At 33.5% G+C, this 15,120-nt stretch overlaps 1 pseudogene; it reads left to right on the top strand.

Moving 5' to 3' along the window:
* Positions 1-10,533: 10,533 nt before the first annotated feature.
* On the top strand, positions 10,534-11,185 carry LOC141489673 (ADP-ribosylation factor-like protein 6-interacting protein 1 pseudogene; annotated as a pseudogene).
* The last annotated feature ends 3,935 nt before the right edge of the window (positions 11,186-15,120 follow it).

Genomic DNA, 15,120 nt, shown 5'->3' on the forward strand with positions numbered 1-15,120 from the left:
AAGACTTCCTAGAAGAGCTATGAAATGATTTTAAAATTCAAATAGAAAAATTGGGAAAAGAAATAGAAGACTAAACAACATCTGCTACAAAGAGTGACAGAAAAAAAAAGAAATTCTTTAAAAATACAATTGGACAAATGAAAAAATAAATAATTACCACAAAAATGCAGTTGGACAAATGGAAAAGAAGATGACAGTTTCTTTAAAAATAGAATTGACCAAATGGAAAAAGAGATGCAAAAGTTAACTGAAGAAAATAAGACAGGGACTAGTGAAAATTTATGATTCTATGAGACACCAAGAATCCATTCAGCAAAAATTTAAAAAATGAAAAAAGACAATAAAATGCAAAATATCTCATTGGCAAAACAGTTGACCAAGAAAATTATATAGGAGAGAAAATTAAAGAATAATTCAACTACCTAAAAACTATGATGGAAAAAGAGAGCTTGGATAGGATTCTTCATGAAATCATCAAGGAACATTGCCCTGCTATCTTGGAATCAGATGACAAAATAACCATTGGAAAAAATTCACCAATCTCCTTCTGGAAAGGATCCCAAAATGAAAACACCAAGAAATATTGTAACCAAACTCCATAAGTATCAGATCAGGGAGAAAATCCTGCAAGTAGTTAGAAAGAAGAAATTCAAATACTGAGGAGGCACAGTTGGGATTACACAGGATCTGGCTGCATCAACATTAAAGGATCAAAAGGCCTGAAATATAATATTCTGGCAGGTAAGAGAGTTTGGTTTACAACCAAGACTCAGTCACCTAACAAAATTGAGCATACTCTTTCAAGAAAAATAAAATGGACATTTAACATGATAGCTGATTTTAAAACGTTCCTGAAGAAAAGGCCAGAATTGAACAGAAAAAAAAAATGATCTTCAAACAGGAGAAATAGTAAATACATGTAAAGGTAAACACTATGTAAAAGACTGCTATTCATTAAGATTACACTGTTTTCATTTTACACTTGAGAATTGTAAATCTATTAGAGGGAGTATATATAGACTGAAAGTATGGATATAAGTTGATTTTGATAGGATGATTTTTTTTTAAATTACTTTTAAAATGGTAGATTGTAATGATACAGGAGTAAGGGGAAGCAGAATGGGGTAAATTATATCTCATGAAGAAGTACAAAGGACCTATTACAGTAGAGGGAAAGAAAGGAGGGAATGAGAATTGTCTGAATCTTACTCTCATCACATACATTCAGTTGGGTTTAGAAAATTGTCCTACTTTTCAAGTATTAGGATGGGAAAGATAGGATAAGGGGTGGAAGATTTTAGAAAAGGGGGATAGAAAAAGAGGAAAATGGAAAGAAGGAAGAAAAGGAAAGGTGGCTGATGGAAGCAGGGACAGACTGAGGGACATGGTACTCAGAAGCAAAACACTGGTGAGGAGGAATAGGGTGAAAGGAGTGAAACAAAGTATAAATGGAGGAATAAATAGCAATTATAAAAAAGAAATAAATGAAGAAATATTATATACATCCTTTTCAGATCATGATACAATAAAATTCCTGTGTAATAAAGGGCACTGGAGAGATAGTTCTAAAATTAATTAGAAACTAATAGCACAATTTTTAAGAATCAGTAGAACAAAGAACAAATCATAGAAATTATTTTATCCAAGATAATGACATTAAGACATACCAAAACTTGTAGGAGAGAGTTAAAGCAGTTATTAGGATACATTTTATATCTCTAAATGCTTACATGAGAAAAATAAAGAGGAGATTAATCATTTGATTATGCAACTAAAAAAGCTAGAGAAAGCAAATTAAAAATACCCAATAAAATGCCGAATTAGAAATTCTTAAAATCAAAGGACATTTTTTTGGTTTATTTATTTTATATTATTATAGTAATCTTGTTTTTGGATTAAACATAAACCACCCTTCTCCCCTGAAGAAGATGAGAAACCTCAAGAATAGTGAGAGAGAAAAAAAAATACCTCAGTCTGTGTTCAGATTACAATGGCTCTGTCTCTGTGATGAGTTGCCTTCTTTATCATATTTCCACCAGAGAAGTTGCATTAATATTTTCCCCACATTTACTATTACTGACTGTATTTCCCTCCATTATGTTCCTTCCCACTCTCATTTGTTCTATTCTCTATCTCCTTTCATGCTGTCCCTGTCCAAAAGTGTGTTGTATATGAGTGCTCTCTCCTACAGTCTTCTCTCTCTTCTATTACCTATTCCCCCTTCCCTCCCCCCACCTTCTCCCTTATAGCATCCCTTTTTTTCTCATTTTTTTCTCTAGCGTAAGATAGATTTCAAAACCCTCTTAAATGTGTATGTTATTTCCTCTCTTAGCCATTTCTGATGAGAATTAAGGCTCACTCATTTCCCCTTGCCTTCCCCCATTTCACTCCATTGAAAAAGCCTGTTATTGATTCTTATGTGAAATATCTTAGCCCCTTCTTCCTCTCCTTTTTCTTCCTCCTAGTGCTTTCCTTTATCACCCACTGACTCCATCTTTTTACTATATTAAACTATTATATTGTTTCTTGCTGTGCCCTGTCTATATTTGTTCCTTCTAACAGCTCTTAAAAATGAGAAAGTTCATGTGAGTTATCAATATCTTCTTTCCATGCATGACTACAAACAGTTTGGCACCATTAAATTCCTCATAGTTATTCCTTCTCTCCACCTCCTCTATGGTTCACCCAAGTCCTGTACTTGAAGATCAAATTTTCTGTTCCACTCTGGGTATTTCAATAGGAAAATCTGAAATTCCCCTCTTTCATTGAAAGTCCATTTTTCCCCCAGAAAGAGGATGTTCAATTTTGCTGGATAATTGATTCTAGGTTGTAAACTAAGATCTTTTGCCTTTGGGAATATCATATTCCAATCCCTATAAGCCTCAATATAGATGCTGTCAGATCCTGTGTAATCCTGACTATAGAGCCATGGTAGTTGAATTGCTTGTTTCTGGTGGCTTTTAGTATTTTCTCTTTGACTTTGGAGTTTGGGAATGTAGTTACAATATTCCTGGATGCTTTTCTTTTAGGATCCCTTTCAGAAGGTGACCAGTGAATTCCCTCAATTTCTGTTTTTACCCTCTGATTCTAGGATCTCAAGGGCAATTTTGCTGTATTATTTATTGAAAAATGAAGTCTTAGGTTCTTTTTCTGGTCATGACTTTCAGGTAGCCCACAAATTTTGAAATTATTTCTTCTGGATCTGTTTTCAAGGTCAGTTGCTTTTCCAATGAGATAATTTTTGACCTTTTTTTGGAACAGTTTAATTTATTCTTGATTTCTTACAAAGCCATCAGCTTCCTTTAGTTGCATTCTGCATTTGAAGGAGTTATTTCTTCAGAGAGCTTTTATTTTTTCATCTCTGTTTCCATCTGACCAGTTCTGTTTTTTAAAGCATTCTCTTCATTTGCCTTTTGTTTTGAGTTTTCCATTTTACCTAAACTGGTTTTAATGTTATTTTCTTCAGTATTTTTTGTATTTCTTTCACCAAACTGATGATTTGGTTTTCATGATTTTTCTGCATTGCTCTCATTTCTCCTCTCAATTTTTCCTCCACCTCCTTTCATTGCTTTTCAAAGTCTTTTTTGAGCTAATCCATAGCCTGAACCTGTTTTCTATTTCTCTTGCAGCCTTTGGATATGGAATCTTTGAGTTTGTGATCTCCTGAATCTTCCAAAACTAAAATAATTTTCTATGGTCAAATTCTTCTTTTTCTATTGTTTGCTCATTTCCTCAGTCTATGACTAATTTCCCACACTTCCAAGGCTTGGGGGGGCTTTTGGAAAACCCCACTAGGGCCTCTATTCCTCCAAAGTCTTATGCTCTTTTATCTGTGCTTTGATATGTAGATGACCACAGGCACTCCCATCTGCTCTGGAGCTGTGAGGAAGAACCCTGCTTGGCTATTGCAGTATGGAAGGCCAAACTGCAACCTGGATCTGAGTGTGGGAAAACAGTTGAGTCCTGCTCCAGAGAGAGCAGCAAGATTTCTGCAATCTCCCCTACCCCCTTACCATCTGTGGGCTGCACTCTGGAGGTGCAGACTGGCTTCCCTGATTCCCACTTCAGCTTCTCACCAAAGGGATGCTCTGAGGCCAGCACTCACTCTTCTCTCATTCTAGTGCAACAGAGTTCTCTCACAGCCCCTTCAAGCTGTTTCTGGTGATCCCTGGGCTGTGCTGTGCTGTGCTATGGTCACAGATTTTTCCCAACCCACAGAACCCACATTTCCTGTGGAACTTCTAAGTTCTCTTGGACTGGGAAATTGTATCACTCAGTCTTTATGTGGATTCTGCCCTTCTGAATTTTGGCTAGAGCCATAATATGTTGGCTTTTGGAGTTTTTGGGGGAAGGAGTTTCCGGTATTTCCTGCCTTCATGACATCATCTTGGCTCTGCCCCCAAAGGAGAGAAATTAATAAAATGGAAATTAAGAAAACTTTTGAACTAATAAAAAAAATGGAGTTAATTTTATGAAAAAAATAATGAAATAGAGGATATTTGGTGAATTTTATTAAAAGAGAAAAAAACAAATCATGAGAATTAAAAATGAAAAAGGTAAATTTACCACCAATAAGTAGGATTTAAAAATAATTATTTAGAACTACTTTGTCCCTCTGCATGCTTATGAATTTGAAAATCTAAGTGAAATCAATGAAAATTTGCAAAAATATAAACTATCCAGGTCAAACGAAGAGGAAAATAAGTACTTAAATAATCCATCTGAGAAAAATAAATTGAACAAACCCCAGGGCCATAAGGATTTATAAATGAATTGTACCATTCAAGGAACAATCAAGATCATTTAGGTAGTTCAGTGGATAGAGTACCATCCCTGGAGTAAGGAGGAACTGAGTTCAAATCCAGCTTCAGATACTTGATACTTACCAGCTGTGTAATCTTGGGCAAGTCACTTAATCCCATTGCTTCACAAAGACCAAACCAAATCAAACAAAACAAAACAAGGAGCAATTATAAAATAGTATATATATATATATATATATATATATATATATATATATATATATGTATGTATGTATGTATATATGTATGTATATATATGTATACATATATGTATATATAATATTTATATATTATATACGCATAATTTATATAATATAACATAATTATATCATATATAAATTTTATATATTTATATATATTCGATAAAATTAAGTGAAGGACTTCTACCAATCTCCTTATGACATCAATATTATGATGATGTCTAAATCACGAAGAGTCAAAACTGAGAAAGAAAATTAAAGAATAATTTTCCTAATGAATATGGATGTAAAAATTTAAATGAAATATTAACAAAAAACAAGTTATCACTAGAATAATACACTATGATGAAGTAGGATTTATATTAGGAAAGTAGAGTTTGTTCATTATTAGAAAGACTATTAACATAGTTATCTAATAGCAATAACAAACAACATATGATTATTTGAAAAGATGTTGAAAAAGTTTTTGGCAAAAATACAGCACCTATTCCTATTTGAATCACTAGAGAGCACAGGAATAAATGGAGTATTCCTTAAAAGATTAGCATTATCTATCTAAAACTATCAAAAATATTATATGTAATGGGGAGAAGCTTGAAGCCTTTCCAATAAGATCAGGCTGAAACAATCACAGATGATGTGATGATATACTTAAAATACACTAGAAATCATCTTAAAAGCTACCTGAAACAATTAACAACCTTATAGCAAAGTTGTCCTATACCAAATAAACCCACAATTATATTACTAACATTATATATTACTGACAAAATACAGCAGCAAGGGTTAAAAAAAGAGAAATTTCATTTAAAGTAAATGTAGACAACATAAAATATCTGGAAGTCTACTTGACAAGACAATCTCAGAAACTATTTGAAAGCAACCAGAAACCACTTTTCACACAAAAAATAAGATAAAAACCAACTAAGCCAATAGTTAGTTCTAGCAATTATAATATAAATGACAATTCTACCTAAATTAAATTGCTTTTTCAGTATCATAATAATTACACTTCCAAAAAATTCCTTTATTGAGCTAGAAAAATAATAATTAAATTCAAAAGGAGGAATAATATGTCAAGAATATCAAGGGAAATAGAGAAAAATTTGGAAAAGAAGGTGGCCTAGCTATACTAGAACTAAAATTATATTATAAAACATTAGTCATCAAAACTCTTTGATACTGGCTAAGAAATAGAGTTGTGGACAGTTGAATAAATTAGGTGTAGAAGGAACAGTAGCAAACAATGATAGTAACCTGTTATTGATAAACCGAAACATTCCATCTTCTGGCATAAGAACTCACTCTTTGATAAAAAAAAAAAAAAAAAAAAAAAAAAAAAACTGCTGGGAAAACTGGAAGATAGCATAGCAGAAACTAGGTATAGACCAACATCTCACACCCTATACCAAGATAAAGTTGAAATGGATATGGGATATAGGTATAAAATATCATATTACAAGCCAATTAGGAGAACACAGATTAGTTTACCTGTCAGATCTTTGGAAAGGGAAGAAATTTGTGACCAAAGAAGAGATAGAGAGCATTATAAAATTCAAAATATATAATTTCGATAACATTAAATGAAAAAAGCATATTTTACAAATAAAATCAATGAAATGAAGTTTAAAATGAAGGCATTAAGTTGGGAAAAATCTTTTGCAATTAGTGTTTCTGACAAAGTACTCATTTCTAAAATATATAGAGAATTGAGTCAAATTCCTAAGAATTTAAGTTATTCTCCAATTGATAAATGGTCAAAGGATGTGAAAAGGCAATTCTCAAATGAAGAAATTAAATATATCTGTGTTTTTAAAAAAGTTCTACATCATTATTCATTAGAGAAATGAAAATTAAAAGAACTCTGAAAAGGCAGCTAGGTGACACAGTGGATAGAGCACTGGCCCTGAAGTCAGGAGGACCTGAGTTCAAATGTGACCTCAGATACTTAATAATTACCTAGTTGTGTGACCCTGGGCAAACCACTTCAGCCCACTGCCTTTCAAAAACTTAAAAACAAACCCAACTCTGAGATGCCTCCTCCTCATACCTATCATATTGACTGATATGATAATAATAAAAGGAAAATTAACAATGAAGGAGGGGATTTGGGACTCTGGTACACTAATATATTGTTGATGGAGTTGTGAACTAGTCCTAACTTTCTGGAGAGCAATTTGGAATGGCATCCAAAATTTAATAAGAACATGCATATCCTTTGATCCAGCAATACCACCACTAGATCTTAATCCCAAACAGGTAACAAAAGGGTAAAAACCCCACATGTACAAAAATATTTATAGTTAATTTTTTGTATTGACAAATAATTGGAAATTAAGGATGCTCATCAATTGAGGAATGACTGAAAAAATGGTGACATGAATCTCATGGAATACTATTGTTCTGTAAGAAAACATGAATAATCTGACTTCAGAGAAGTATGGAAAGACTTGCATGAACTGATGCTGAGTAAAGTGAGCAGAACCAGAAGTATATCATTCAAAATAACACCAATACTGGGTGATGATCGATTCCAATGGACTTGGTAATTTCAGTAATACAATAATTAAAGAAAATTCTAAAACACATGTGAGAGAAAATAGCATCCATATCCAGAAAAGGAACTATGGAGTTTAAATGCAGACAAAGTTTATTATCTTCCTTTTTCAAAAGTTGTCTTACATATCATTTCTCTCTCTCTAATACTTCCCACCCTTTGATCTAATTATCCTTTTGCAACATGATTACTATGGATTTATATTTAGCTTGTTTATGCATCGATAGCCTATAAAGGATTTCTTGGAGAAAACTGAGAAACTGATAACCTTGAAGGAATGATTGTTAAAAACTCCTGTTGCATATAGTTGGGAAAACAAACAATCATATAATTACATAAATTAAGAAATAAATGATAAAGAAAGATTTGAGTACCTAAAAGTCAAAAATCAAGGAAAGAGTTCTCATCATATTCCAAGAAATTATCAAGGATAATTCAAGTAACCAGAAAAGAACTCTTCAAATACCAAGGAACAATAATCAGGATCACACAAAATTTAGCAGTTTCTATTGAAAAGAGTAGAGGGCTTAGAATTTAATATTCTATCTGGAAATGCAATCAAGAATAACCTACCAAGCAAAAATGAATATAAATCTTTTGAAGTAAAAATGAACATTTATTGAAGTAAGTTTCCTTTATGAATTTTGTGGAAAACTTCAAATTTGAATAGAAATTTTGATTTTCAAGTTTAAGATACAGAGAAGCATAAAAAGAGAAATATGAAAAAGAAATCATAAGGGTCTCAATATGTTAAACTGTGTAGTTTTCTTATTTTGGAAAGGGATACAAGTAATTTCCAGGTGCTTTATTATTATTTAGGGAGTGAAAAATATTTTATAACTAAAATGGACATGGGAGCAAGTCTACTATTGGTATATAATAGAAACAAATAGGTGAAAAATAGGGTTAGACTGGAATAACGGTGAAAGGAGAAGAAAAATGCACAAAGAAAATATGTTTATAGTAACATGAAAATGTAGGGCAAGTGGGCATTTATACTTAAGAGCAATAATATGTCATGAAGTTTGTCAATTTTTGCACATGATGACAAAATCATAACTGAAAAAGAAATTAAAGGAGTAAAATATGAGAATCAATTCAAAAAATAAAATTTATAAGATACAAATATAACATTTTTTACTTTGGTTCTCTGAATCAGTTTTTACAATGTAAGAAAGAAAACTAATGAGCAGACATCAATTAATATAGGAAAAAAACCTTGGGAGGAATTTAGTAGTTCACAAGTTCAGTCTTGAACTCTACTAACTTTAATCACAGTATTCAATCTACAATTGCTTTGTGAGAGGTAAATCAAAAGTTAATGGACTTATCAATATGTTTGAGTCTTTTAGCATGTCTTTCCAGAATAAGAATGAGAATAATTCCTATGTATTTTGTCTTGACTAGTTTACTTCTGTATTGTTGAGTTTAATTCTGTGAACCATAATTGAGGGTGGATATTTAAAAGTTTCCATGGAGAAAAAAAGGACTTCTGGAATTGGAACTACAAATAGTAGCCCTCTCAGCTGTTAACTTACTATATGATTTTGAATAAGTCACTTAATTTATCTGGGTCTCTAATTTTGTATTTGCACAGAGATGTAGTAGACTTATATATAACCTCCGATGTTCTTTCTAATTAAAACGCTGAAGTAGGCAGTAAGAATGGTGAAGTCTTTAAATATTTGACATATGAGCTTTAGTTGAATGAACTGTGGATGCACAGTCAGAAAAAGATAAGATTCAAGAACATGATAGTTATTATGTATTAGAAGTTCTGTCATGAGGAAAGGAGAATAGATTTATTCTGTCTGGCTTAATTTGGAAAAAATCAGAGGAAAGTAAAGAAGCTGCAAAGGCAAATTTATGACAGCAGGTCAATTTTGCTTACAACCATAATTATCCCAAGATAGAATGGACTGTGGGCTATTTCAGAGGTAAGTGGGTTCCCCCCCCCCCACTTCTGTCATCATTATGAATCTTTAATAGAATTTGGATGTTGTTATTTTAATGCAGACTGCTTGTCAAGAATAGATTGAATTGGAAAGTATACATTGAAAGTACCTAAAAGTGTCATTGCTAAGTTAGCAATTATCAATTTATTTACTGATCAAAATCCTTGGTTTTAATTTAAATGTTAGTCTACTTTCTAAAGAGATCTATTGTATTAACTCATTGCTTTCAATGAAAAGATCCATTGAGACTTCTATTATTATTCTACTCTCTTACTAATTTATAAACTGATTTTTGTTGTGTTCCCAGAAGGAATTTCCTTAGGCAAATTTCCTCCTTAGTCATCAACTCTTCCCTGGATAATTTGCCTGCCCCCCCCCATTCACTTTCTCTCTTTTTTTCATTCTTTTCTTCTTTCTTTCCCTTGCTTATTTTTTTGATTTTTCCTCCTTTCTTTACCTCTTTTCTCCCCTGCCATCCTATGGTTACTACTTAATATCTTTTAGAATCATGGTGTTTTTCTATTAATAGTCTCTTCCATAGAAGTAGAATATAGTAAGAGCTTATTAAAAACTTGATAAATTCAATCAAAACATGAAGGCATTATAAAAGGCTTTTTATATTGGTTCACTACTTTAGTCCCCATTTAGGTAATTATACAAAGGACCAGAAGACAGAAAGGGTAGCATGGTGATATGGAAAGAAAACTGGGTTAGGAGTCAGGAGACTTGTGTTGTCCACTGATGTTTGCTGATGCTTAGATGCTTCACTGTGTACTATACTCAAAGCTGTGCTTGAGACAGTTCATACTATCCCATAGTCAAATTTTCAGTATAAGAATTTATGCTTCATTAATCAGTGCAAACTAACAAATAGGGGTGGATTTATTGTTGTGTTAAATATTTAGTCCAAGGAGAAGGAGCCGAGCAGGGGTGGCTGGCATCGTGCTTTCTTCTTGTATGTAGGCTTCTGTGCGCTCTGCTGAGGCTTGGAGGTGCCGCGGTGAGGCGCCGCGGTGGTCATGGCGCCAGAAGATAACCACAGCAACAACCTGCTGGCTGCTGAAACTGCCAGCCTGGAAGAAAAATTGCAAGGATGGGGAGAAGTGATGCTAATAGCTGATAAAATTCTTCGATGGGAAAGAGCCTGCTTTCCACCTGCAGTCGTGGGTGTTGTTTCTTTGGTTTTCCTTTTGCTCTACTACTTGGATTCTTCTGTTCTTTCTGGTGTTTCCAGTTTCATTATAGTTTTATGTCTGGCTGACTACCTGGTACCCATTCTTGCTCCTAGGATATTTGGATGCAACAAATGGACTACTGAGCAACAGCAAAGATTGCATGAAATTTGCAGCGATCTAGTAAAGACACGGTGCGGAACTGTTGGCTGGTGGAGATGTCTCTTCACACTGAAGGAAGAAAAACGTAAAATGTACTTCATGACCATCACTGTTTCCCCTGTTGCAGTTGCTTGGATTGGACAGCAAGTCCACAATCTTTTTCTCATCTACCTTATTGTAACTTTCTTACTGCTACTTCCTGGACTAAACCAACATGGAATCATTTTGAAGTATATTGGAATGGCCAAAAGGGAGATAAACAAGCTCCTCAAACAAAAGGAGAAGAAAAATGAATGATGTATCTCTTTCATTCAGTATCATAAATGTGACATAGTGTTCTAGGGAACGGTTTCTACAAAGTATGTGTACTAAAATGTTACAGAAGCATATTTTTGCTTTCTCATTTAATTTCTGACTGGCTTTTGATAAGAATCTGAGATTGGTCAATCAATTGAAAGGCCAGTGTCTTTGTGTAAAATTCAACAGAATGTGTCTTCACTGAAAAGGACGCCTCTGAACTTATGGTACTTTTATTACCCAAGGTTAACTGAACTGGCATTTTTAGGGCACTAAAACAACCCTATAGTATAGTATTCTTGTAATTCACTAGTAATTCACTTTAATCCTTTAGAATGTTAGCAGTAGCTTGAGTAATACAGTTCATCTTAATAGTGGAATATCTCAGGTTAAACTTTTCCTCCTAGAGAAATAGTGATAGTCTGGGTGTAAAAAAAGTAAATTTCACATCCTGCTTCAAAAAGTTACCTCCATTGATATAAAAACCAGTTTTGTCTCTTCTGATGAAGAGATCAATTAGCATTGATTTTCCATTCTATTCATTATGGAGATAGATAATCACAGAATTACTGAAAAATGGTTCCATGGCCTAGCTAAAGTTAACCTTTCCCCCCTAAGGAATACCTTGGCAATGTGCAGAAATTTGCTATTTCTGCCCAGTAGCAATCTAGCACACTGTTGTCAGTCATTCTTCACACTTAAGATACAGTAACCTCTACTTAGTAAATTCAGAAGCTTCCTTATAGTAACTCCTAAACAGAGTCCTACTGTGATAGGATAATTATCAGAATCCCTGACCTGGAGGAGAGGCAAAGGAAGGACTAATGAGTAGAGTCACCATTAACCAAATAAGAGTTTATGACCAATAGTATTCACGAAGAGCTCTAAGGCCAAACAGTAAAATTCAACCCTAAATTGTTTGTCCAGCCCCACTCTAGTAGATAAAACAGATCTTATAAGATACTATTTTAAATTCTCACACCTATAATGTTATGACTCAAGACACTGCTATCACCATAGTTTTAGTATAAAAACAAGTGGTTGCTCCGGTCCTTTTCGTTGACCACTCCAAAAAGAAAAGGGCTTTTGCTAAAAGCATGTTTGAAAGTCTGCTCCTGTTATTTGTTTTGAATTTATCAGATATTCAATTTATAGTCAACCTAATAGCCAGAAATTGAGTTGGCTTTGAATTTGAATAAAGAAACCTCTGAATCTTGCAGCTCTTCTTCACCAACACCCTGCTCCCTGTGAAAAATGTCAAGGAATGTTTAGAAACAATACTTAAACTCTTAATAAGTATGATGTAGTTTTGTGAATTTAATTGCACTGAAATTAAAACAACTGGGCTGTGATATTTATGTTCTAACAGTAAACTTTTGTTTTCACTTTACTACTGTGGTCAAGGAGCCCATGTAGCATGATTAGTTTTTTGAATGTTGTCCAATATACAAACCACCTGGAAAATATTGCATTTATTTCCTCTTGTAAATAAGCCTGTCTTTATAGCTGTTTTTGTGTGTTGTACTTATTGATGGTCTCTGCTGTTTTAATCCTGTATTTTCCTCCTGTGTTTTGTGTAGAAAGAGGCGAGAAGAGAATAAAGAGGGAAGGGAAAGAATAAAAAAATTAAACTCTTAAAAGATATTTAGTCCAAGAAAGTAAAGTAGAAAAAATTAGTAATATTTAAACTTAAAAGAGTGTCATCTGTATTTATTTTCAGAAAACAATTGCTAAATATGTATTTTGTCTCCTCTGTGCCTCAGTTTTCTTATCTGAAAAATGGAAATAATAATAATATGATCTATATTATTTACCCCTTTGCTCTGAAGCACAAGCAGAATAATGTAAGTGAAGTGCTGTGCAAACCTTTTTTAATGACTAAGAGAAAAATACTGACTCTGGATTTGGAGGATTCATTTTCAATTCATACCATCTCCCCCTTCCTTCCTTATCCCAGAAGGACTACTTAAGAGACTTTGGGCAAGTTACAGGAACTTCATAATGTTTCCAGGCTGCTCTTTAAAGCTCTAGGATACATATTAGCTTGGGATCCAGGATTTTTATTTTTCACTGCATGTAACAGAGTTGAACTATACTTTATGGTCAGCTCTTACTATCATCACTGATTTAAGTCATGGGCTGTTTTCTTGGTCCAATTTTACTTTAGAACTTATATGCACAACCTATTTTATCCTTAAGATATTTACTTCATGCAGAATAAACAATGTCTTATTTCTCCTATGTACAATTTGTGCCATAAAATTCTAACTGAATTCCCTTATTGTTTTCCCATACTTTTCACCTTCCCCTCTCTCCCTTTATCTGCCTGGTACAATCTTATCTATTGAACCATGCTAGGAACACTTGTATTGCAATAGAAATAAATGATAATGAGGAAAAAGAGGATAGGAGGAAGCAATCTCTGGACCAGTGGTTCTCTTTTTGCTAAAAAGGCCACAAGTTTGTGATCAAATGTTCTTTTGGATTGCAATTCCCCCCTCTATAAATAATTAAAACGTGCTTTTTGGTCAGTGAACTTTCCATGGTGGCAGATCCTGACTGATTATTCTTTTATGCCTGTGTCTATGCCTGGAGATAAAGTTTGGTATAATTTCTGAAGGTGAGGAAGGTGAGACGGAATATTAAAAGTTTTAATGATGGAAGGATCAAAAACAAATTTTTCATCAACTTGAGAAATTTGAAACATCCATTTCCACTTTAAGGGAGGTGCAGATTGTGGAACTAAGTGGACATTCAGGAAAGCTGTTGCTATTTATGACTCTAGAGAAGAAGTAGAAAGAAAGGTGGAATGATTACAGTAGAATAGCATTATTATGTAGAAATATAGAGATAGATCTCTTAATGAGAGATAGGTATTGAGTGATAGACCCAATCTATCATCATTGATTACTGAAACATAATTTACTTTGAAGATGTGCAGGCTTAAATAAAAGTTTTAGTATTCTTCACCCATCCTTATCTAAAACTCAGAATCTCAAGGGAATATTATCCCATCTCTTTCTCCCCTAAGAAGATTACCAATCACAGTCCAGAGTCAGTGGGGGACAGAAGGCTAAAATCAAGATGAACAGATGGAGATCTTCAGTTCTGGATACAGTTTCTGAATGTCTTATCAGTAAAATAAATGTGCTTAGACTGACAGTTTGGAAAAAAGAATTTGATGGCGGTGAAAGAAGAAAAATTCTTTTAATGAATGACTAAAGATAAGGCTCCTATTTCCTATTATTTTCTACCAAATTAACTCACAGCAGTAAACTGTTAGAGAGATTATAGACATAAATTAATTGGTAAATTCAAGTAAATAGTGACTCAAAAAAGTCAGAAGTTTTGTATAGATTCCTATTCTGGGTTGATTTTTGAACCTAGGATCAAAAAATGGAATGAATCCAAATTCCTAGAAAATAGGGACTTAATGATTTTGTATCATTAGAACCTACAATAGTGCTTGATGCATATAATTGTGAAATTTAAGAAATTTAAGAAAGTGAAAAAAATCAAGAAAAATAGAAAGCATTATAATTTTAAAATAATTTCATAAGGATCCTCAGGGATCCTCATGTATGTATTTTTTTTTAGATTTTTTCAAGGCAGTTGTGGTTAAATGTCTTGCCCAAGGCCACACAGCTAAATAATTTTTAAGTACCTGAGGCCAAATTTGAACTCAGGTATTCCTGACTCCAGGGCCTGTGCTCTATCCACTGTGCCACCTAGCTACCCCTATGTATGTATTTCTGATCCTGTTTCTATATGAATTTGATACCACTGATTCTAATCCATCCTCTTCTCTTATTCTCTCCCTCTTCTGAGGTGAGGAATCTGAACCCATTGTCTTATCGATGTAGAGAACCTGCAGTGTCCATGTATATCAATGCATATCTGTAACCATACTGCAACTTCAAGTCTTAGACATTTTGGGAGTTTGTGTATATATCATAAGCAGATTTAAGCCCAACC

Source organism: Macrotis lagotis, chromosome 5 (assembly GCF_037893015.1).
Source record: "Macrotis lagotis isolate mMagLag1 chromosome 5, bilby.v1.9.chrom.fasta, whole genome shotgun sequence".
Classification (NCBI taxonomy): Eukaryota; Metazoa; Chordata; class Mammalia; order Peramelemorphia; family Peramelidae; genus Macrotis; species Macrotis lagotis.